The sequence below is a fragment of the Cygnus olor genome, chromosome 9, assembly GCF_009769625.2.
Source record: "Cygnus olor isolate bCygOlo1 chromosome 9, bCygOlo1.pri.v2, whole genome shotgun sequence".
NCBI lineage: Eukaryota > Metazoa > Chordata > Aves > Anseriformes > Anatidae > Cygnus > Cygnus olor.
The window spans coordinates 14,888,732-14,911,254 of NC_049177.1; the positions used below are offsets into that span (position 1 = coordinate 14,888,732).

At 42.2% G+C, this 22,523-nt stretch overlaps 1 protein-coding gene across 3 annotated transcripts in view; it reads right to left on the reverse strand.

The window, feature by feature from the left end:
- OSTN (osteocrin) overlaps positions 1–22,523 on the reverse strand; it is a 94,531-nt gene that overhangs the window by 53,408 nt on the left and 18,600 nt on the right. The window contains exons 2-3 of one of the 3 annotated variants that reach the window (XM_040567117.1): positions 6,387–6,510; positions 288–374 (exon numbers count right to left, since the gene is read on the reverse strand). The gene's annotated coding sequence lies outside the window, so the exon portion shown is untranslated. Of the gene's footprint in view, positions 1–287; positions 375–775; positions 966–6,386; positions 6,511–22,523 lie in introns of those variants that run through there. The other 2 variants (XM_040567120.1, XM_040567121.1) reach the window with 2 other exon arrangements.

Sequence of the window (22,523 nt, forward strand, 5' to 3'; positions counted from 1 at the left end):
ATACAAACACCCATGAAACCAGGTTGAACTGGAAGGTATGTGACTACTGCTATGATTCTGAGCAGTTTTTTACGTCTAGTACATAAAGAGCTACAGTGACCTCTAATGGCAGGCTGCCAAGCTTTTGGAACTACATTACCTGTGATGCTAAATAGTATGTGTTGGATATTTACTCTAAAGATAACGGATCACACCTAACTCTCACTGGAAAGTCTCACAGCACTTCACAGCTGTGGGATGTAATTACCCATGGGAAACACAAGGCAGAGGGATATGATGTGACTCACCCACAATCAAGCACCTGGTCTGGAACAGCCACCAAGGACACATGTCGGGGCTTCTGAGTTCCAATCCAATGCTTTCTCCATGTGAAACTGTCAATAAAACATACTGGGTAAGATAAAATTCAGCACAGATTCCATCTTAAATCCACGCTCTACCCTTCGATTTACCCATTCTACCCTTTTGTGGCAGCTAGTGCTCTCTTTTCAAAGCACTCACCCACATGTTTTAATAAAAGGATCACTGTGTGCCAGTGCTTGATACTGTTTTGTGTCTGTAGAAAGACAGAGTTTTAGTTACAGGAAATCAGAAAATGAACAAAAGAACACTTTACAGCCAGTACAGCTGACACTACAGCTGACTTGCAGCACATCATGTAGCAGAGGCAAACATATGCTTAAGGCAGATTTCACATAGACAGAAAGACCCAAGGAACCAGTAAGCTAGCATGCACCACTGGATTTGGGTGAACCAAATCCGTGAATGCTCTCACCTCTCAGCAAACACACAGCAGCAGGACTTAGCTTAGTGTGCAGTAAAGGAAGTTTTACTAAGGCAGCATGACCCTACATGAAGGGAGGGCTGAGCACCTGCATTGAGACAATTACCAAGACTCAGACAACATGCAGTAATTATTTGTTGAGCCACAGCAATATAAGCATATATTTGAATCCAAGCTATTTTCCCATGGCCACGAAAGAAGCCCAGAGCAAACCAGAGCGCAGGACCTAACAGTTTCCCAGAACCTCAAACACTGTGCCAGTGTTTCCCTGCTTCACTTGATAGTGAAAAATAACATACAGGTGTATCCCTTTATCAGAAGATCATTATTTCTATAATTGCTTCAACATGGTAGTTTTTTTTGTTGTTTTTTTTTGTTTGTTTGTTTGTTTGTTTTTGTTTTGTTTTGTTTTTTTAAGTATTATTCATTTAAACAGCTAATGAAAGCATCAGATCAGTAATAATACAGATTTATATCAGACTTGCAATAACAAAGCTTATAAAGGATTCTTTCTAGACATGAACATCTTGACAAAAATAAATTTTCAGCTGTGCTTAGCTAATTCCATAGTTATTCACTGTCAAGTTTCTTGGACTTCAGAAGCAAACATACTGTGGGCCACGGTCTACAGGACTGGATGGGACCCCAGAGCTCAGGTTTCAGGTAGGCTGTAACTGGGGAGATCCTACACAAAGCAACACCTCTCTGGTTGACACTCACTCTCTCAGGTATTCTGCCCAAGAAATCCAAGTACAAATTACAGGGAACACAGGCTGGAAAAACAAATAACCTCTAGGTGTTAAAGAAAATTAATAATTTAGGGAAATTATTAGGGAAAAAATTAGAGACAAAAATAGGGAAAAAATTAGGGAAAATTATTGCTTTCTGTTTCTCTTGCTGCTGAGGACAACTTCACTGGATTTCTCTTGGTCAACAAGTCTGGCTGACACTTGTATCTCGTGGCATGTACCTGCAGCCAAAGAGGTGTATTGAATTTTTATCCTGCCATGGCTATCAACAGGCATATGAACATTTTCACAACAGTGATGTTGACTAAATGTCCTCAGTTACCTCTGGTTTACTTGTGAATTGTCAGCTCTCTGACACTTTCAGGCAGTATTAAATACCTCGAAGAACTGGGCCAATATCCAGGGCATAGATCTGGCACGTGATAAATATTAAGTGCAGTATCTCCTTGTTACCACAGCAACTTGAAAAATACAGTGGAAACAGTACATATCCCTGCAGAATTCCTGAAGATGAACAGACGCACTCTTTGAAATATTGAAACAAATATTATAATGATGTTCTTGAATTGCAGAATAAATTCTACTCCACGCAGTCATGAATGTCAGAAAGCCAGATGTTGTTCAATGATACTGAAACTTCCTATAATCTCCTAAAATCTGTTGGATAACATACAGGGAACTGATTGTACCAAAGCTTAAAGGAGAAAGAACAGCACTGACAGTTAAACAACTAAACAACCTTCAGGAGAATACTGATTGTATTGCAACTTATCCTTAGTCATGTTTATGAGCTTTCTAAAATAGGTATATTTATTTACTCCTGCGGATTGTGTGGTACAGACCTTATCCTACCACCTTAGTGGGCTCGATTCAATCTCTGATAACTATCATGGGAAACTAAGGATTGAGTCTCTTAATGAAGTACACTTTTTCTTTTTCTTTTTTTTTTTCCTTTGGTCTTGCAGTACCAGTCCCTAATCCCTGGAATTTAGCAACAATCAGAAAAGACTTTTTAACAAAGAATCACAATCCTCAATTAAAAATAAAATAAAATAAACATAATTACTTAAAGGAAAAACCCCTTAAAACTAGACATGCATTTTATTAATAGTGAGTAGTATTTATTAATAGCATCAGACTAGATTTTCCTGCATTACAGAGGTACTACAAGAAAATATCTGAAGACTGTAAACAAGAACAGGTTAAGTTCATACAGCTCCATGTTATTAGGTATGAAACAAAAAGATCCTATTTTCTTGAGGAATTCACCTTCCAAACATGTTATTCCACGCTTAGTCAAATTACTACAGTTTGCATCAAGACAGGCACAGCTTTGTAATGCAATACCAAAATAGAAAGGTAGTTGAGTGTCTTGAGATAGATGATCTGATACAGGAAATCTGAAATTAATATGCAGCTCCACCACCATGACTGAAAAGCAGAAAGTATAAACTAACTCTTGGAGATAGAAAAATATAAATGTAATCCTAGTCAAAAATACACTAAAATAAAAGTGCCTATAGTCAGAAGCAAAGTGACCACAGAAGGTACAAGACCCTTCTGGGCCTTGCTGAATTACAGCTTTCTCATATTGAACACTCCCAGTTATGAGGCTAGCCTTAATTATTTTCTGGATCAATCAGATACTATAGCAATAATTAATATAGTCTACTGAGAATTCTCCAGAGACCGGAGATCAGATTTATTTATTTATTTATTTATTTATTGACACAGTTGGGGTGGAAGCACACTCAATTAGAAGCAGAATTGAGCTGAACCTTTATCCAAAACTTGAATCAAAGTTTTGGGAGCTCACAGACTGTTCATTAATATTTTCTTTCCCAATGGTTAAATTGCTGTTTGCAATTCACTGACTTCAGCTATTGTTCTTAAAGGTAGACGCTACCCAAAATTCAGGATATAAATAATATCGAACTCTGAAGAAGTTCATAGTAGTGCAGAGTTCTTAAATCTGTGGCTGTCCCCAGTGATTAAAAGGAGAAGTCTCAAATAAACATAAAAAGCTAATGAAGGTAATTACTTGTGACTGGTTCTGTTTACAAGAAGAAAACCCAGTATTTCAAGTCAATCCATTTATGAAGAGTTTTATGGTAATGGTTAGTGAACCTAACTGAGGGCATGGCATCATCGTGCTTATCGCTATTTGTCCTAGTTTCACAGAATCCAATGGGTGATCAACCCCATCCAGACAAACATCTCCAGTGCTGCAGTTCCCAGGCCTTTCCTGGTAAATCCATACCTGAACTTTGCTGCCTTTCCATAAGAAATCTTTTCTGGAACAGCAGTTAGATACAAGACAGCTATGTGCACATGCTCTTTGCTGTTTCACATTAGCATGTACTGCTTTGACTCAGGTTTCCCTGGTGATCTACTCCACCATTCCCAGAGGCTAACAAAAGACAACGAAGACCCCTGCTTTTTTGGAACTGGACCACTGAGAGATCAAGTGAGATGGCTAAAAGTACACACAGTCTGCACCAGAGCCAGAAAAAGAGTCACTGAAACTAAGTGTTGTCAGGTGCATATTGAAAAACTGCAGTTGTGTTTCCCACTGGAGAGCTTCTGATCGTAAAACGGTGATCTGAGAGGAACATAAATGCCACAGGCTGTTAACAAGGTCTGCTCCCATCATAAAGATATGTTTATCTAATCACCATTGCTCTCAGACCTGGATTTTTTCACTGTAAGTTACTAACATGTCACAACAATTACCTGAATTGATGCCAAAGAAAATGTTGCTTGTGACTGCTTTGAATAGCTCTGCCTCAGCCTTTTGTTGTTGTTGTTTAAAATATCCTTTACCTGTTAGTTTTTGCCTTAGACTTAGCAGCTCAGTAAGAAAGTACACCAAGAAAGCAAAACAGTTTCTTCTAAGAGATGAAATGAAAGTCTTAATTTAAATTAACAACTCAGTCTCAAGCGCCCAGGAGACAAAGCAGCAGTTCAGCTCTGCGCTGACCAGACACACTGACATATTTTACCTTCCGTTGTAAGATCATACAGTATAATGCAGGTTATGGTCAGTCTGGAAAAGAAGCAAGAAAGGTTTCCAGTGCTTCTGCTGTCTTGAAACAAGTGAAGACAAAGGGCTGACAGATGCAATCTGCACCAAGCAGTGGGCAGGTAGAGTTAATAGGAAAAAACATCGCCCCATATGGAGATGGGCCTGAGTATACTCTTCCCTCAGAAAAGGCCAAGAGCTACCTTCAAATATTTCAGGAATAGTTAACAGTTTGTTTCCATTTGCTTATTTTTTTTTCCTGGCCTATCTTTTTTTAAAGACTAAACTTGTGAGGCAAGGACTAAATTAAGTCTGAGGAATTCAGTTTATCAGGGAAAAAATGAATAAGATAGCCCCACACAGCAGCCCATTTATATTCTAGACAAAATGATACCATAACCTAAGCAATCACTACCCAGTATTAATAAAATACATCACAGAGATGTGGTACTGATCACCTCACCAGGTGCTAAGACAACAGAAAAAGAGTGCTATAATGATTCAACTGAAAAGAACCCCCAACACAAGGGAAGCTGAAAATGTGCAGTTAGGAGAAAATGCATCCAAACATCTTTGGTCCCACATTAGATTAAGCTGAATTCAAGAGTTGTCATTTTCCCTTTTACTGGTGCTGTCACTGAAAAGGCTTGCAGGGCGAAGGGGAACTTGACGAGTCAGATTTGGGAACCCAAATTGAGTAGAGGCAAATAGACCACAGAAATGGCAAAGTGTCAGCGAGGCTTAAAGCAAAAAGAGTTTATTTTAGTAACACAGGTTAGGAACATTAATAAAGATATATATCTCCAAACGAATACATATAAGGATTTTTCATGTTGACAGTATCTGCTTAAAGAAGATTTCTATGGCTGTTAGCCAAAGGTTTGGAGAAGTGTTATTTGGCCCTGTAAGTCACTATTATGGAGACAAACCACATTCTTTTGGGTTACTTGGTGTACATGACAGCACAGATGCGATTTTTGCAAGGCTGGCTCTGGCTTTCTAATTAACTCCACACTCCCCAAGGCAAAGCTGATATTTGCCAGTGCCAGTCCTTCATTTTGGTCAAATTCCTCCCAGAGCTGATGGTGGCAAGCAGCAAATTCTCATCTTGCTGCTTTCCTCTTAAAGCATTTCTGTCCTCTGCCTCTCACCTAGGAGTAAAGGGGAAACCCAAGCCATTCAGCTGCTTTAATATTACTGCTCTGCTGAAGCATTCCATCACTCTCAAGCACTAGCAAATCTAATAAGCAAAGCAATGCCAACCGCCCAGTGTGGTAGTAACCCTTTCCAAATAAGCATTTTCCAAGACTGATTTTTCCATTAGGTTCTTGATCCCTTTGGCATGAATTGTTCTGACTTTAATGAAACGAAATGTGAAGCACGCTGCCTCTTAAGGAAGAAAAAGTCTTTGCACACCGTACAGTTAGTGTTGCAAAGTGGCTGCCTGTGGGTATCTGTATGCATGCATGTGCACCATCTCCTTCTGCCAGATGGTAGGAAGAACATCCAGCAAGGAGCTATCAAGACGCCTTCTGCAGCAGAAGAACCTGTATTTCACTTTTGCTATCACTTTGAAGTTTTAGGTGTTATGTCTGCACGCAGACAGGCAAAAGCAATGTACATCTTGCAACCTAAGCAGCAGCTTTGGCAGGGAGACCATGAAGGACCGACCCTCCTTTCTTCAGGGTGTGACAGTGTGGTGATCTGGAAATTCAGAAAGGCTTTTCTGCTACCTAGATATCGTGGGGATGGGGCTGCAAGCAGAAATTAGTGCGCAAGGGCACATAATTAATCTGTGCTAGCATTTTTTGGTAAAGAGAGCCAGAATTACCAGATCTGATCAGTTCAATGGCTAATTTCAAGCATGACTAGCAGGTTGGGTCAGGGGCCTCCATCACAGACTGTGATTCACTAACCAGCCCAGAGATGTTTCCTTCCACTAGTCAGAGGAAAGCCTGAAGAAAAAAATTAAAAAAAAAAAAAGAGTTTACTTCCCTTCTGTTTTTCATTTTCTACTTGTGGTTAGCCTTGAAAAACATATAAACATTTAGCATGTCTACCGCATAATTCTAAGTTTGCCTGCATGTATGGTAGCTTTAGGGAGCAAACACCATCACTCACAACAACAGACCTTAAATCAAACAGACAGTCATCTGTCTACACTAGAGAAACCATTTTTTTTCCTCCAGTGACAGTTTTCAACCCCTAATAAATTAGAAATCAATTACAGAAACATGAAAACAGAACAGAAAAATATATGTTTGCTATAATGCGTGTGGTTACATATGCAGATTCAATACAGTGTGAAATCTTCCCACCATTCATTCATTCTAGATGTTTTCCAACTGTTAAGACATGTCCCAAATCCTCTCCTACTGCAGTGAGTCCAGTCATGCAGCAGAAGGCTCCTGGAATTATACCGGTGTATTTTTGATCACTTCACATGTACTGATACTCATACTCTCTTAATTTATTAAGATGCTGCTATTTTTAAATAACCTATAGGTCTAATGCCAGCCCAACAGCCTGCCATTTAAATGATCTATGCTTAAAGCCACTGCCGGCCAAAAGCCCAGAACACGGTTTCCCTTGGCTTATTATGGTTTCCCTTTCCTATTTCCAGAACTTCTCTTCCTTCATCACTCATGAGCCTAAATAACACACGACAGGTCACGTTAAGCCTCTGTGTGACAGCCCTGAGACAATCTGTCAAACAGCTGCAACTCCCTTTGTTCACTGAGTTCTTAATGAGCTTTAGGAAGGGCTTTACAGCCTCTCAGAATCAATCTGAAGCCTTATAAAGAACCCTCAGTGAGCTGCTTTTCAAATAAATGCTTTAGCTTTTATGGCTAGGAAGATATAGAGCTGTGATGGTTATCCAACCACCTGTCACAGCCAGTGAGGAGGGCATACAAAACTTCCCCGGATTGATCCAGCAGCTCTGCCAGATCACCAGGTAAGCTGTGGAGTGTGGTACAGCAGGATACAGAAACATGAACACGACCAGACCCAGTGCACAAGCTCACGAATGGATGTGATTCAGTCAAGATGTTGCTGTTACCTCCAGTTTTTAGGGAAGACACGGTGCATATTTATGGGTTGCAGACCGTCCCGAGGTTCTGCCATGTGCCGCACAGGTGGATGGGCTGCTGCGAGATGCTAGCAACGGGATACAGAACAGGGTGTTCTGGGGTCCTGGTTTGTGTCCACTGCATCTCATCAGGGGCCTTGGGTGCAACGACTGCCTTGCAGAGGTCAACAGCAAAACTCCCCCTGTTGATAGCCTGTGCCAGGATTCCCCCATGAATGTTTCTTGCATGAAAAAGTCTTGATAGCCACACACAGGGGTCTCACCTTGAATTTTCAGCAGTTTGCAGATATATTGCTAACTGCCCTCTGTGTGAGAGGCTAAGGTGTCAAGCCAGAATACATGACGATGGATCAGAGGGATAAACCCTGCTAAAACACATACTCAGAAAATTGTACTGTTCTGCTGTGGAGGGGATGGCATTCTCTAGATCTAGTTAGAGGAAAAATCTGAACAAAATCCAGCCTTCTGAAAGAAAAATCAGACCAAAGGCAGCTTGGTTGAACAAACATGGAATGGATGTCAAAATTTCGCTCATCACATAGAAAAGGTTTTGTTAACAAACAAAAAAATGGTATTCTCTGTTTTATGCACAGAACTAGCACCCAAACATTTCCATGACAAACGTGCTGCCCCCATCTGCAGAGCAGTGCTCACCCTGTAAAGCACCTAAGCACATACATGCCTTCATCTGATGTTGGGCACTCCTGCAAACATCAAGGACAGAGGTGCCAAAGCCAGGAACCTGCATGGTCCTATGCTGTGCAGTGCTGCGCTGCTGGTTTTCCTTGGCCTCGTGGAGGGAAGAACGGCCCAGTAGAAAAAATGTGATTCCCAGCCAGATGAGAAGTGCTGAACCTGAATACCCATGCTTTAAATATCTCTAGGTCTTGGCTTACTTAAAGAGCACTTCTAGGGAAAAATAAAAATTAAAAAATGATAAGACCGAGTTCCTCTCTGTTCTATAGTGAGCAGCACAGGAATACCACAGGGGAACAACAGTATGGGCTGAGATGGCTGAGCTAAGACGGTTTCCACTACCATCACCACCAAAAGCAGAATTGTCGGCAGAGGGGCAGCGGGGTTTTTTAGCCTGGGCATAGCACGGTGACAGTGTGGCTGCAGTGCTTTCAGACTTAGGTTGTTCCCCTCATGTGAGATGGCTAATAATAACGAAGCTTGTTACAGACAAAATAACAGAGCATGAGAGTTATTGCTTGATTTTTGTGCAGGATTTAACGCTGACTACGAATAAAAGCTCCATCTGAAATCAGTCCCCAAAATCAACCAGTGTATTTTTACTGCATGGGATTCCTCGCTGCCTGGAAGTTTGCTTTAGTAATTATACGGATGCAACATGAGGACAAGTCAAGTGCATAGCTCGGGAAAGGATGCAAAACACCGATAAAGTTTGATCCACATTTTATATACATGTAAAATAATATATGTTAAATAACATATGTTCAATGTGTTTATGAATGAGCCCTGAGGTATGTTTTTCCTCCAGAAGATAGTTACAGAACAATGATACAGGTTAAGCATCAATCACTTTTTATGCAATGTAAACCTACGTTTATTCTAGACAGCTCTCAGCGGACAGCTGAGCAGTGAAAACAGCCTAGGCTTTTCTCTCTCCACCTCCTTCAAGCACACCTACTCTTTACCAGGGAAACATATAGCAAATTTCACCCCCTGGATTTCCACTTGGAGAGTTATAATCTGAGATTGTTTTAGAAAAATATACAGAGGAATTAAACGCTAGACTTAGTGGGCTGCTCCAGGAATATTTCGTTCCTGACAGCTTCCTGTGAAGTAATTGAAAAGCCAGGATAGCTGTGTCTTGTATTGTCACGCTAGGATGTGCTGCATTTAAGTATTACTGCACATGGCCCCGTCAGCTAGGGGTGGGGGAATCCTGGTACACCCAGTTCGGTTTCTGATGGAAAAGAGAACCTGAGCTTGTTTGCTAGTAGCAGAGTCTCTACAGCCTCTTTGGGATTACACAGTTCCTGCACTCTTGATTCCCAAATTACATTGGATGGAAATATGTGGACTTCAGTACTCTGCTGACAGTGAAGAATAGGAATCAGAAGGAGCTCAGAAAGGGTAAGCAACAGGGGCGTCTTCTACCTTCCACCAGGTTCTCAGTCAGATGGATATCTTACTCCACTGCAGCTCTGGTACTCTCAGAGAGCCCCAGTGATGCATTAAAAAGCAGTCAAAAGTCATTTAAAAGAACAGGCAAAAACTAAAGCAATAAGCACACTTGATAGATAGCACAGGGAAGTGAGAACAGCAGGAAACGGGGCCTGCAGGAACTGAGCTTCCAGCTTCCAAATACATTCATTCTGCCCTACCAGATTAAACAATTGCATTTTGTAGCACTCCAGCAAGGCTTTTTCCAAAATTGTTACTCTGTCCACTAGCACTCACATGTGGTATTTCAGTCATTTCTGTTGATACTTAACGACCCAGCATCACGCCGGCTGCTTCCAGGGCACATGTGTTTCTGTCTTTCTAGCTGTCTACAAATTAAAACGGGGTCCCAGAACAAAAGAAACCCGATCCGGGAGGAAATTCAGATCCGGATTTGGATTCGGGTCCAAACCTCACATCTGGTTTAAAAAAAAAAAAAAAGAAGGAATAATTAAAATCACACACCCCTGCACTCTCGAGAGATTCTGCACCAAGTGGCTAGAACCTGTTTTACCCTTACGGGATAAGCTCCCTGGACAAGGCGTTTTGCACCAACCGCTGCCTTCCCTTCGGGGCTCTGCCTTCCCACCTCCCTCCCTCGGCCCGCGGGTGCCTCCCGGTGGCGCTGCCGCCAGGTGGGGCTGTCCGAGCGCTGCGCAAAGCTCCCGGCGGTGATGCAGGGGGGAAAAAAAAACTCCAGCTTTCCTGTCAGGCTGCAGCCCAGGAGGAGAGGGAGGTGGGAGCTGGGTGCTGCTGCTGGGGTCTTCTTGCTGAGCCCCTGGCGGAAAGGGGAAAGCCGAGCAGCTGCCAGCAGCCAGGGGTGTCCGAGTGGTGGGCTTTAGGCAGCGTGCCACAGGAGAAAAGGGAGGATGCACCTTGCCCGGATGGCTCTTGGCACAAAAGCGTCTCACTTTAGAAAAAGAAAGTCACGTTCACCAGTTTCATTCACCTGGGAGACAGAGCCTGTGGCTGTGTCCGTCACGATGGCAAGAGGTGGGACTCGAGACCCTCTCTCCCCAAAAGGGAGCGTGAGCCCCACCAAGGCCATGAGTCGATGCACGCCAGGGAAAGGGGTCCTAGCTTAAAGCTGCTTTATGCATAAAGGAGGGAGAGCAGGATACACAACACACTTTTCCTTTTTTTAAAAAAAAGAGAGCCTGAATAGCTGGAAGGATATGTGAGGGGGAAAAATAAAATGCCGGTGAGTCCAGAAGGCCACAGGTGCACTGTCTCTGCACGTCACTGTGGGCTTATGCACAGCAGAAGAGAGGCATGAGTAAAATCAACTCTGCAAGGGGCGTAAGACTGGAAGAGAGGTCTTTTAAATGCACTCCTGCATACAGCTTCTGCGGAAAATGCCACAAACAGCCCCATTGTAAAGCAGCAACTTGGGTTCCCTCCAAAGTCTGCTATGGATAACACCCATACCTGCTTCCCTCTGTGTGTGCTGCTGGCTCTCTACCCAAGGGCTGCTCATGTCCAAGTACCTGCAGAGTACAGTCCCTCTGCCCTTCAGGAGGGAGCCTGGCTGTCCAGACTGCTCTCACCCTGCCTGGCTGCAGGTGCACAGAGTGGCAGAGGGACTGAGGCTTGCGTTTTACCAACCACATAGAGATCTAAACAGCCCCAACATCCAGGACCACGCACAGAATGCAGAGCTCAGCCTGGCTTTGGATCCTATGTGTTGGTGATTTCTCCTAAGATGTGGAAATGTCTGTGTGGAACAGCTCTGCATTGACAGCAACACACAGGTGAGGCATTAGAAGGCATCCTCCTACATGCTGTGATTCTGCACTGCTAAGCAGACTGGAGAAGCTGTATTTAGTAATCTCTGAGCTGCCCACAGATGCACACACACATCTCAGAAAGGAGGCATAACAACAGTGAGAGTGGGGCTGGAGCAAAAGGAGACTGAGACCAAAGAGTCTTGCAAGAAACAGGACTGTAAAAGAAGCTTCAGCAGGGGACAGAGAGTATTTTCTCTTGCACCGAAGTTATGCCAGCAGGTGCCTCCCAAGGAGAGAGGGGAGGACTGTTCAGGGTGCTCCTTTTCCCTTGGCAAAAGAGCAAGTGCGTCTGCTGATGAATAGGACCCTTAGAAAGGCAAGGAATTTTTCTCCTTCTTGCCCATATTCAGAACAGCAGAGAAGTTTTTTGTCGTTTTTTTCCCTCCCCCTTCCTTGGGATTCTTTCATTTGTGATTTCTAATCACCATTCCGCTCTTCTTTCCCCCCTTTTCTTCGCTCCCCATTTGCGAGCCACCCCCAGGGCTTGGCACCCCTCCAGACCCAATGAACTCTAGGAAGGTTTTTTCTCCCATTTCTCCACCATCGCCACCTTCTCCTCTCTATTCAAGCTGAACTCGTGGACAAAATAAACGCTGGCACTAGGTCGTTGTCCTTCCCCTCCCCATCAGAGGGTTCTGAGAGAGGATTAAACTAATCTCATACATTGACTCGCTCCCGGGTGCTAGCCTGGACTCCTGCCATGCAATGGGATGGCATGAAGTGTAGTGTCCCAGCAGCGTTTCTGCAGTAATGTCCTATGCAAAGGCAGCAAAAGCACCGATAGAGGAGCGGGTGGTTCCATGTTGTGCAATGTCAACACGTTCACCACATCTGAGACATTGCCTTGATTTAAAAGAAAAGGGGAAAAAAAAAAAAAAAAAGAAGCTTAGAAGCCTCAAGGGAATGGACAGTCCACCCAAGCCAATTATTTAAGAGCTTCTGCACTGGCTCATTTGTTAATTAATACTTAAATACCGGAAGTTGTGCTGTGATGGGAGGGAGGCTGCAGGGAGCGGGGCTGCCTGGCATTTCTTGGACTCTCTTCCCATCGCCGATGTACACAGATGATCAGCACCCGTGGCGACCTCCTGCAAACCAGCAGCGCCTGGCTCCTGAGCGCTTCACGGAGGAGGACAATCATCACTACAGCCATTTGCCATGTGGGGAAACTGAGGCACTGACAGATACGGTGAATTCCACAAGCTCACACTAGTAAAAAAAATTGGTTACCTGAATCCAGCTGCCCTGAATCCAACTTTGGTGCTTTAGTTGCTGAAAATGCCGGCTCGCTGCGAACATCTCTGAAAGGATACTACTAAGGCTCATCAACCTGGATAGTTCTCATGAAATAAAGCTGCCATCTGCATGTGTAACTCCATCTTCCTTCGCTGACTCGCACAAAACTACTCCTATCTACGGATATCAAACCGATCAACAGACATCAAGGCCCTGGCTCAGCAAAGTGTCAAAACATGTCTGAGTCCTATGATTTGACCTGACTTGACTTTGATGCAGCTTAAGCACATTTTTAAGTGCTGGTGTTTTTTCATTGGTAAAATTAACTCAACCTTGAGACTTTCTGATGAGGCAGGTAAGAATGAAAGAAAGAAATGCACAGAGCACTGAGGATCATAGCTTGCTGTTCAAGGGGAGTATATGTAATATTTCTGGCATTCAGTGACATTTATTCAAGGCTTGGGACACCAAGGTGTATGGATATCTATGAGCTACCATCAGATAACTACAGTGAATATGGTAACAGCATAACCCATAGGGGCACAGATAAAAAGCAAGCTGTAAAGCTCTGGCTGTGCTGTGGCTGTGCAGCCACAAAGCTAGCTAGTGCAAAGCCTGTGGTAGTGCAAAGCCTGTGTGGCCCAATCATCCTGGTGGCACTGAGTCAGGAACCATGGTTATTCCTGGTTCTGTCAAAAATCATCTCCACATCCTTCAGCAAGACATTGAACCTCTCTGTGCTACAGTTTCTCACTTTTATGTGAAGATAATACAGTTAAGTACATCTTAATATACCATTCAACTTGTGAACAAGCTGGCAGAAGGGGAAAGGCTGCTGGGAAGATGTAACTGTAGAAAAATGGAGGATGCAAGACATGACCAAAGGGTAAAGCCCCTCCTGACCTGTCTCAGACAGCAAGTGCTAAGGGAATGCATTCTCATTCCTGCCTCGGAACCTCAGTTGACAACTGAACAGCTCTGCAAAAAAGGAGAAAGTGTACAGACACAATACACAGATAGCAAACAATTCCAGTCACAAACACACTGGCACAAACGTCTAGGTGGTTTGTCAGTGAGCAATTAAATCCTGTGCTGAATGAAAATGTTAAAAATGCGTTGCATTGTGGCTTTAAATAGCCTCTTGTTGGGAAGACTGGTCTCACTGCCAAACTGTGCTTGGGTAAACTCTGTCTTTACTGCTGCTGGGATTCTCTGAATGTCTATCAGGCAGTTGCATCACACGCTGAATAGTTTGGCATTACCTCATGCCTTAAGGGAAAGACAGAAGACTATGAACTAGCAGCTTGTTTTCTCTAGCTACTTATTTATTTATTTTGGTGAGGGTCTTTTTTATTTGCTTATGTTTGGGAGGGGGTTGGGGTTTTTGTCCTTCCTCCTCCCCAGCTAAGGGTAACTTGAGTCTATGGTAATAAAAAAAGGTGGTGAGGAAAGTACTTTGCGAAGTATAAGTGGGTATGTGGAAGGCAGGGGAGAGAAGGAAAAACGTGAGTCAAAGGATTAAATCCAAATTCCAGTCTGGGAGTTTTTAACGAAGATGGAATACTGACTAGTTGAGCAAATTAAGCTTTTTCAAGGGGGTCTGGGGAAGCGATTGGTTTCCATCCAAGCAGAAAATGTCATTCTTCCCCATCAGTACCAGCAAAAATAAGAAAAGAGAGACAAAAACACCCCCAACCCTTTTCTGAGAAACGTGAAAGGATGGGAGAGTAGACAAGGACAAACAAGCAATTAAAAGGAAATTGCTTCTCCCCACCTCCACAACCTTTTCTTTCTTCCCCAAAGAAAGTGGAAAAAATTGATTAGGGGGACAAAAAGAGGAAGGACCGAAGAACTGCATCGTGTGCAGTGCCATGTGAAAGTCAGCCACTCTGCTGGCTGTGTGCAGGGTGTGTGCAGAAGTACGCGGCAGCGATGGGGCCATTCGCAGACCTTCAGGAACTGACACAAACCCACTTCTCCCCCTGGTCTGGTTGAACCTTCTTTTTTTGGTTTGAACCTTCTTTTTGGTTGAACCAGAATTTCATGCCCTCATATCTGTCACTGTAATAGGTAGCAAGGCATCCTACTCAGATCTAGCTTAATCGCTGAATTAATTAATATTAGGCTGGCAGAATGGCTAAAAGAAATGCTCACATTTGTACATGCCACCCTTCTAGGGCACGGAGTTGCAGACGGTAGCTTTCTTAACTGTTCCCCTAGGATTCGCACAGGGCCTTTCCACGGAGCCCAAAGCACAGCAGCCACACAGAAGAGGGGGCATAATTCACAGGACAGAAAGCAAAAACATGATTTTTTTGATTTTTTTTTTTTTTTTTGTATTAGTACAGTATGGTTTTTGGTCTAATTAAGGAAGTAACTTTGCATCAAATCTAGATCCACTTGTGTGCCCAAAGGTCTGCAACTTCAAGGGATTCATTCAGCTCTGGATGGAAATATTTCAAGCCAGACCCAATCATCCGATATTTCAATGTTTCTTAAAGCTACAGTATAAGGTTATGAGAAAAATGGGTTAAAAGAAACAAAGTTTTATATAAAAACATAAGAGTGCTTGCTGCATCAGATCAGATTGAATATCGACCCAATCTTTGACCTCAACAGTGACCCCAGCCACTGCTAGACACGACACATGGAATACTTTGCCCTTAAACTTATCACATCTCCAACTATTTTCAGCTCAGGAACTTCCTGAGTCAGACGGGTGTTTTCCGTGTTTAGTAACCCTGGCTGCATTTCTCTTTCCTGAACTACTCCAGTTTTCATTCAAACACATGTAAAAGTTCAGCCTCTACAGCATCTTTTGGCAAGGAGACCCTCAGTCTAATATGTAAGGTTTTTCACCTGCTATTTATAACACCAGGTAGTGATATACGTCATTGTCTGGCAGTTTGTAGGGTCAACAAAATGACCATCTCTTCTCTTTCAAAAACTGTTGTAACACTTTACACGTGAGGAAATCTGAACTGGCTCGCCTGCATATCCGATCTGTCTCATATGATAAACTGTGGCAACATATATTAGGTAGAATAGTGGAACTCACAAAGCACATTTTGCTGGAGGAACTGAAAACCCTCTCCAGACACCCATTAATTCCACCCTACAGTGAAAATATATACCTGTGCAGAGACAACAATATCCACACAATCAAGACTATTGTAAATTTTTCAGCAAAACATTATTAGAAACTGTATCAAACCAACCAGACGTTGTGAGAAGCTTGAAAGTCTGTAAGTGTTTGCTAGAGTTCGGCACACTTCCAAGGAAACCTGAGAGAAAGCATTGTTGATTTGAAACACAACCATACAGAATTTTGATGAAAGTGAGAAATTTAAGACACTTTGTCAAGCTCCGCTTCAATATTTCAAACTCATGTGTGAATCCAAAAATGAAGTGACAGATTCTTTGCTAGAAACACATGGGCAATGCAGAGGGAAAAGCCAGATGAATTTCTGCAAAGTGTGAAGGATGTTTCCAGCGTCTCTCCTGTTTGACACACACAACTAAGATATATGCAAACCAGAAAAACTTTCAACAGAAATTTACACCAAGTCAGAAGACCTACAACTAACAGTAGGACTCCATCCTTCTGACCCTTGTACTTCACGTTTCACCACATTCTTTCAAGGCACTCTGGCGCTAGGAACTTTATCCTGGGAAATCCATCAGATATAAGACATTACTGACACCAAATGTTTAGACAAGCTCCTGCACGAGTAATAAGAGAATATATTTTTATATTAGACAAAGCCTACAATTAAAAACACCTAACTGCCTGTTTATCTGAGAACAGGCTGAACGTTCATTGCTTCACATTGAAGCTTCCCTTGATGATGTTTGAGCCTTTATTATTTTTTTTCTTGCATTCTTAACCAAAGCATTTGTTATTGATTTTTGCTGGAGGTAACGCATATATCCACCTGAGATATTCACTCAATATATTGCTGATTTATATAATTAAGTGATGTCGTTATATAAAAGTGCCTTCAGAATCCACCTGCAACTGACAGGCAGACATTCCTGGACAGGTTTGAGGAGAGGTAAAGCAGTCGGTCTACACTTGTCTTTCATTTTCCCTTTGAGTCTTCCACTCAGAAGGGCCAGCTTCAGTAACCCAGGGGTCCTGGGTAACCCAGAACAATGATGCCTCAATCGTATGTCCCAGGCTTTGACTGGTACTACGGCAACAGCTAAGCCTTCCTACGACATTTTCATTATACTCTCTGTGCTTGAAAACAAACAAATTTGTACAACGCACACAAACAGCCTTTTCTAATCTCTTTTAATGGCGCTCTGAAGACCAGACCGTCAATTGTCCGCTGTGTTCTCAATAATTTACTAATGATAATTAAAGATGCCCAAAGTTTGCCAACTATTTCAACACTCTACTTAGCCAAGGAAGATAAGGGTTCAGGACAAAAGCAAGTGAAATGAATGTGTTCCCAGAAGGAGGTCTTACCTATGAAGGAGCCCACTAGAGCATAAAGATAGCAAAAGCAGAGTTAAATGTTCTCTTAACTGCACACCAGATACACAGAGAGATGATGCCAAAACCCTGGAAAGAGACTACAAAAGCAGGAGAGTGAGTGGATTCTTTTTTCTTTCTCTCTCTCTCTCTCTCTCTCTCTCTCTCTCTACTATTCCATCCCAAAGAAGTTGCTTAGACAACAGCAACCTCCTAGAATGCAATCTGAGCATGAGGAAAAACAAATTCATGCTGCAGTAAAACTCAAAGATCAGAACCTCTGTTTTTCACCAGAGAAACGAAATACTTAAGTGCCCATTTCTGTAAAAAGTGACCATATTTTCTCCTCAGGCTGTAAGATATAAGGAAGCACAATTTCTGCTGCATTAGAGTCCTGTGTAAAGCCTTGATTCCAGAGAATTATACAAGACAGTTCAGTTGACCACAAAAGCTATGATTTTGTGCAGTTATTTTTAACAAATTCTACTGTGGCAATGTGGAAAAAGCTGACAGACACCAATGTATGGTGCATTTTTCTGTATGTCACCATAAGGAGCAGGTAAATGAGTATACACCTGTGCCATTGCACGAGTGAACTCACTGTCTTATAGGAAACACATCTTTCCTTTCTAAAGGCCACCATCCCTTGCAGCAGTTCCTCTGCCATGATCCAGTCTGATCACTTCCCTGTTTTTAACAATTTCTAAAAATTGTAGCTGTGACCTCTTGGTACTCCTTCAGTATTCAGCTCTTATTTTTATTGTTTTGTTGGGAGAAGAGGGGAAGGTGTTAACCTGTCTATTATTTGAGCGTGCCTGAGGTTATTTAGAGCAGCATACCAACTTTCCTAACGGAATATGACTAAGGAAAACAAAATATCTTCTATACTTGTTCCTTTCTGGGGGGCAGGAACCTGCCTTGGTCATTTCTAATATTGTACAACAAAGATGAGGAAACCTTTAATGAAAAGAATAGCTTTGCATTGTATTTTAAAGAGCTTAAACTGTCCATCTCTTTCCAGAGAACATCACCTTCAACTTCTGCTTACTTCAGTGAGTTCCAATGACTTCAGCACCACCGTCTTGGCAGGTTTATTTCCCCTTTGTCTGAGTAAAATAGTAATTGGTCTTTTAGCAGGTTGCTCTCCACGTATTCGTGCTCAGTAAGCTCCTAATACTTCAACTACTTCAATATATATATATATATATGCATGTATTTAATTTCAGAAAGTAACTGTATTTTCTAAAAAAAAAAAAAAATGTGTAAAAAACACAAATAGCATAAACACAAAGCAATAGTCAAAAACACAAGGAAATATACTACCTGTAAATGTACATTTCCAATGCAGTTCACTTTTAGTATCATTTGTTTTAAAGTCTTTTAAATTTATTGTGTAGAGTTTCAAATCAATGCAACACATGCCTAAACCTTTTTGCATTTATAAATTTTATCTCATTTGCTAGTAACCCAAGAAGTATTTCATTCAGTGGCTTGGTGCTAGCCCTTTGGGGCTGATGATTACTTGCTTTTGCTTTGATGCTACCAAGCTCATGCAAAGTAGGAGCCAAAACATTACCCCCACACTTAAGCATTTCACATCCATCTCATATCCATTCTGATCAAGTAGAAATAACTCCACAAAGCAGGGGAAACACAATTCAGAACAGTCCTTGCTGAAAATGCATTTGACTCAAAACGTCAGGCTCGGCAGTGACAAATCAGGACATAAGGTGGCATTATTTCCCTTCGTTAAATATCTGCAGGGACAGAGTCCAGATCCGCATGTCAGTAGTGATACAACCCTGCTACAAACAAGCTGTTTGGTATTCCAGAAACAACAACACCACCAACAACAAAAGGAGAAAATAATGTCTGTACCAAGTGGCATTCAGAATACTACACAAAGGCAAATCCTGACCCCCTCCCCAGCTTCAAATTTTCCCTGAATACTGTGTGTATGAAGTGGTCTGACCAAAGGCATCACCATTAGGCTGATGGTGCATTAACTATAGAGGACTTCTAAAGGAACGTTTCAAAAATCTGGACTTAATTTGTATCCTTGGCTCAGTGTTCAGCTATGATTGCCTACACCATGAACTTGCACCAGCTTTATACAGATACTTAGAACAAAAAATGAGAAAACAATTGCAAAGGATACAGAAGCTAGGTCTGAATGTTCATCTACTTACAGTACACACAGAGGATTTCAAACTTTTTTTTTTTTTTTAAGATGGCATGTAGCAGTACATTTCAGGTACAGAATTGAAACTACAGAACAAGGAACCAACATTTCCCTCATCTTGCCCAGTATTTGTGGTGTGTTTGGATTAAGAATCATCTTCTGTCTAAAAATGTAAGATGTGCATTATGACTTTACTTAGTTCAAACCTAGAAGCTGAAGGAGTAAACCTATAAAAGATTTAAGAAGGCAAAAGACACTTCAGGCACTGAGTGCTGGGTTTGCTAAGTATGCACCGCCTCAAGATCTGGCCACACACATTAACTTATTTACTTGAGAACATCCTAGCATCCTGCAGAGCTCTGTATTGGTCTGATACTTCTCGGTATTTTTACCAGAACCTGGTAATAAACATAAAAGCTCTGATAATGAAATGTACTGATCTCTCAGAATGATAAGTGTTAGGAAGTGGTCCAAATCCCTCTGGGAGCTGGGCCCATTCAAATAGAGTTCATTTTACTACATGCATATGCAGAACTGGGGACAGTCCAATACTCTGAACAGCAACAGTACTTAGAAGGAACTGGAGAACACAGCGGGCAAGAAATTCAACAAATTCCTCCAAGACTTAACATCAGCTTTTATCTCTTTCGTCAAAGATGTGAAGGAGGGTGCTCTGTGCAAGCATAGGGAATCCATGGCTCAGGAGACACTGGTGGGTTAAGCATAAAAATAAAACTGAGAGGTTACAGACAGAAAGGACTGTATCCTGGGAGCCTGCTGAACACTTAGAGATGGTAAGAGGCCAGTCTGTTCAGTCCACCAAAAAATATAAGTGGGATGTAGACAAACAGCAGCGTGTGAGTATGCTTCCAGTTTCAGGTACATACAGGTTGAACAGCTGGAAGTTACTGCTCACAACGGGAAGGAAATGGAAACTTTAAATAACACCGGTGATGAAGCACTGGAACTGGCTCTCCAAAGACACTGCAACTTTCCCCTACCCTAGTAACTCAAAACCAGGGCAGATGTCTTCTGGGAAAGGATGTTTTAATCACATACAAAACCTCAGTCTCAGTACAGAGAAAACTAAGAAAAAAAATGTCAGAGCTACATTGTGAGAGGCAAGATGGTCCCTTTTGGGTTTAACGATCTCTAAACACATTAATACAGAACAGAAAATTTGCTGTTATATCCCCAAAACTGTATTTACTGTGTTACTGCCAAACATCCAGACATTTTCAATCATTTCTCCTGATCAAATACTCTAATTTCTTTATTACACAGTTTGCATAAAGTTCACAATTCAGGATTGTATTAATATAGTTAATACACTGTAACGGTGGCAGTTCGGATAAGCTCTAATTGCATCTGACCTATTTCACCACTTAACTGAAAAGACACTCATCACAGTCCAAGAGATGCCAAGCAAAAGGCAATTAAACAAACACCTCTCTCCAATCCCATTACTCATGAACTACTGACAACTTCTGGATCCCACTCTCCTCTTCCCCCATCGTGCTGCAGCTCTGAAGGGCCTCTTTTACTGGGTCAGTCCCTGTCCCTTCACCTAGGGCCACTATCTCCATGAAAGCACCCTGTGTGGGACTGGCTCACTGTCAGAAATAGCTTGATTTCATTTTATCCCATCATTAAGAGTCCCCTGACATGGTTATTAATCATGGCCTGTCAGGGCACTGTCTGGAGATGAAACTCCACATTCCCTTGCAGGGCTCCCCAGGTAGGACGTGGAATTTGTTTCATCTTTGTGTAATCAAGAAACGGAGCATATTAGGGGAGTGAATTAACCCCAACTTCAGGTTTATAAAGGTGTCCCTGCTCTGTTTAATTAAATCTGTCTTAAAACCTCCTAATCCCAAACTAAAGACTTAATAATGTTCAGGAACCTCTTTTTCCTTACAACATATTGCTATAATCTGCTGACGGCTTAATAATGAAATAAACATGCTGCTCCTCTACCTGACCTGGCCAGTACAAAGACCAAACCTCACATGACTGGGACCAGCTTCTCCTAGAATGGCAAGCACACAGCACACTAAGGATGTTGTACAGTGCTAGGCTAAAAACCTAATGCCACAAAGTGTCAGAGATTGTCCACAACATTAAAAGGAAAAAAAAAAAAAAATCAGTAGTGGTAGCAAAAACAGAGTGTGAAGGTTTGATTCTTCTTCTGAAGATGTAGAGACCTGTCCTTTTAGGCTGAAGATGGCAAGCCTTGACCCACAGGTTTGTGGTATTACACACTGCTTTAAGAGAGTCTTGAGGCACCAAATATTATCCTGGGTCTGTGATTGTGATTCACATTGGGCAGAGAGAAGCTCTGCTCAGACTCTTTAAATTTGGTGGGAAATCTCATTTTGCAACTCCTTTGTTTAAAAAAGTGCAGAAGATTTGTTTCAGATTATTACCAGCAATATTCAGACCAGAGCTTCCTTCCCTGCATAAAACACGTCTGGATTCAGGATTTTGATGCGAAAACTCAGTTATCCTAGAATATTGATCTCAGCATCCATTTAGTCCCAAGAGGCACCAAACCATCAGCAGAACTTTAGAAGACAACTTGTGGAAAACAAAATGTCTCTGTATGAGATCTTCAGGAGGCAGCCATATCAAGAGAGAAGCAGTGTGATCCAGCGTTGGAGAAGAAAGGAGAAATAAAACAGAGATGTAAGAACAGAGGCAAGAAGTGGGGCTGTAAGGACTGCCAGCCCATACTCAAAGAGATTCATGGGAGGCAGACCAACTCCTATTGGTTTCCTTCCCATATCTGTGGTTATATCCAGGTTCAGATGAGGAAGGCTACAACTCTAAGTGCTTCTCCCTTCCTAAGATCTTCTGCCATGCCTCAGAGAGGGAAGGCTGGGAGAAATGTAGAAGAATGGGACCCAGCAACTGCTGCATCCAACGAGAACATGCAGCAGATGGAAATACTTTCTACTCTTTCTTTCCTAAGAGGATTATTTCAGCAGGGCCTGGCTGGC